Source organism: Epinephelus moara, chromosome 20 (assembly GCF_006386435.1).
Source record: "Epinephelus moara isolate mb chromosome 20, YSFRI_EMoa_1.0, whole genome shotgun sequence".
NCBI lineage: Eukaryota > Metazoa > Chordata > Actinopteri > Perciformes > Serranidae > Epinephelus > Epinephelus moara.
In genome coordinates this window covers 43,936,831-43,940,362 of record NC_065525.1, presented here as the reverse complement: position 1 = coordinate 43,940,362, position 3,532 = coordinate 43,936,831, and positions in this window count along the sequence as shown.

Sequence of the window (3,532 nt, the reverse complement as noted above, 5' to 3'; positions counted from 1 at the left end):
GTTTTAACAGGTCTGACGCTACTATGCGCCCCGGCTGTATCTAGGCTAACGGCTAACATGCTAACTATTATTTTTATGTCACTGGTCACTTGAAACAAATTTAGGACGATAGGAGACAGGTTGAAATAAACCGAAATTTCACTTTAAAGAGAAAGGGTCAGAGGGTGGATCCAGGTGCTCCAGCACAGACAGTATGAGGAAAGTAAAGTCTCTGATGGACAAGCATGTAAACATATTTTAGTAGAAACCTTAAATACGAGTATGAACCTGAAAATGAGCAGAAAGGGTCCTCTTTAAAACTCAGACTGTTGAATGACTGAACAGTAGTTCAGACTGACCTGTGGTTGGCTTCAGACTGCCGCTCTGATTGGCTGTTTATCAGCTCTTCATCACCTCTCTGCTGCCTCTCCATCAGCTTCATCTGCTGCTGCTGATTACAGGCCGGGAGGGGATGCAGATAAACATTTACCACCTCTGTACACAAACAATTAACGAGGTCTAAACACCGACGATTGATGATCTGGATGGATAGCGTGTCTCACCTCTAAAACCAGCTCAGATGGAAAAATAAAAACATTCAAATGAGCTCCACTTCCTGCTCTCTGTAAGCAGAGACTGATGACGCTGGAAAACACATAATTTCCTCCTGGATTTTAAAATTAAAGTACAGATGAGTCAATCTGAGGAGAAAGGAAGGATCCATCAAGCTTTACAGTCACATGTGAGCTCATATGGTTTCAGGTTATGGAGATAAACATTTTAATTTGGGTCAATGGCTACTGCTCAAATGCAACTGAAACCACATTCTCTCTCAGCAGATGGAGTTTTGCCTAATTGCCTTTACTTAATCTTTAAATGACTTTGTTTTTAGTCTTTTTTAAACCTCTCATCAGTCCCCCAAGCTTTATGGAAGTGATGTTAAATCACAGTCATGCCCCTTTTAGACAGCGGTGGAAGAGACAGACGATTATGAGCCTTCAAATAATAAAGAAAACCACAGGAGACTGTACAGGAAGTCATCTGGAGCTGCTATTTATCCTGTCTGGAGTCCAACAATCAAATATTTGTTAAAAACAGGAACAAGTTCTCAGAAGCACAAATATGCTCTCAGTAAAAAGCATAAAAATCAGCTCGTGCAATTCTGATATTTCTTGCTTACGTGAAGTGAAAATTTGGGTGTGAGAGAGGAAAGGTTAGTCAGTCAGTATCAGTACGGTCTGTTGGTCACAGGTTTTCTGTTGCGTCTTGTATCCTTTGGATGTAAAAACAATTGATAAAAGTTGAATTAAAAAAACAAATATTCTGGATGAAAATGTGATTTTGAAAGAAGCATTTCCAGGATCAGCTGCAGTGTGTTTGCAGGAGTTTTTAGTTGTTTTACCAAATTCACAGGTTTCTGTAGCTCACTGCAAGAAAACTGTGGTAAAAGTGGTAAAAGTAAAAGAGCGTACATGCTAGCAGAGAAATTGCCCTAAAACACGAATACTGACCTCATGGTGGCGCTACAGGAGAGGTCAGATAATCACCAAAGTTGGCAGAATTAATCATCTGGGACCTTTTGTGTTCAGAATTTCATGGCTATCCATGTCTTAGTTGTTGAGATATTTCTGGACCAAAGTGGTGGACCAGCAGACCGTTTCAAATAACAAGCTCTGGCTTGGCTTGACTGTCTGACCCAAACCCGTCAGCCCAACACAGCTGATGACACACTTGTGAACCAGCAGAACATTTCTCTGTCCGTCTTGCTGGTGCTATTGTGGTTAACAACTTAGTTTTACTGTTGCCTGAGGTTTTTTAAAATTTCTCTTGTCACTGTACGAACATACTCCAGACGCTCATCTCCTCCGGCGTGCTTACGATATCTTAGAGGACCTTCCTGTTTCTGGTTACACCAGCCAAGTCATCCAGCACGGGCTTGTGTTTTATCTTCAGACCAAGTGCTTTTCATTCTCTTATCTCACTACTTTTTTGAGTTTCTGGTCAGACTGTTGCAGTATCTGATATGTCTGTCAGAAGTAGAGTGCATTTAAACCTGCTGCTGAGTCATTTTTAAATGTTGATGCTGAATAAAGATGATGAAGCCCGTCTGCAACTCTCTTGGAGGAAGTCGGACGAGCTTGACTCCGTAGATGGTACATCTCGGGTGCGACGCGGCACAACTTGACACATTAGGGGGTTTTCACATTTGGGACACGAGCCTGGATCCAAGTCCACTAGACCCCAAGTCCAGTTTGATTATTGTGAACACGGTGTACCTTACCTGTGCACAATATGCTGATCCATGCCTAGGTCTTGAAAAGGTGGTGTCAAGGACGATTGGTGTGTACTCCAGTATACGGTATGGGTATAGCAGGCCCCCAGGAGCGCAGCTCAGCATTACGGCCCAAAAACCATTTTCCCCACAAACCACGATTATGAAAGGCACATCTGTGGATCTGTTGACAGGACACATTGAAATGCAAACTAGGTAAAGCCTGACTCTTTCGATCAGGTTTTACATTTGTAAAACTTTACTGGAGCCGAGAAAAATGATTTTAAAATCTATAACATCATCATAATGTAAAGTCTATGAGCCGAGCAGGAACTCACGGGCAAGGGCAGCAGGGATACACTACTGCACATATTCAGTGGGCCACATACCATGGAAATTAACCCAGAAGCTAGAAAACATTTTTGGCCTATGAATAGGCGCCACCATGGTGTCTAGTATCTAGATATTATCATACATCTATGGGGTGTATCAGGCGTGGACAAAAACTGTACCAAAACATGCAAGTGAGCTGCTATTTAACACGACTACAGGGAATATGTAACTGGTTATCCCTGGTGCTCTAGTGGTTAGGATTCAACGCTCTCACCGCTGCGGCCTGGGTTTGAATCCCGGTCAGGGAGCTCCTTTCTGGAATTTCTCAATTGTGGGATCAATAAAGGTGTATCTTATCTTATGAAATAGTCTCTATATAATACTGATACCTTTCGTCACATATTGACGTTTTGGTCATGGACTTTCCACGTACATACGACGTGCAAGGTACCCTGGGTGTGTTGACGTTCTGGGACACCGTGTCAAGTTGTCACCTTTCAAGACGCACTTCCGTCTTCACAGGAAATTGACTTTATTTTTCCTTCAACAACTTACGAACACCGCTCTCTCGGCAGAAAGTCAGTAGCTATGTTTCCATCCAAAAGTGATTCGAATCATTGGGAAATGTGCATTAAAAGAAATACAAATCCTGTGTGTTTCCATTAAATGTACGGACTTTGGTGAAAACTATGAACTCGCTTTTCCGCAGAACCGGAAACAAAACAAGTCTCGCGTGCTTCTTCTTCTATGTTTTCTGGCGGTTGGCAACCAGCTTGTAAATGCATTACCACATTCCCGACCCGGAGTGTGGATATCACCATGGAGAGAGGTTTCTGTTTCCATCCCCCGTTTTGCGAATCAACATTTTTTCGAATCAACCAAAACCCGGCTAAAGCGAGAGTATTTTAGTTTGTGCGAATCAGGGGATTTTAATTTTAATTTTGGCGT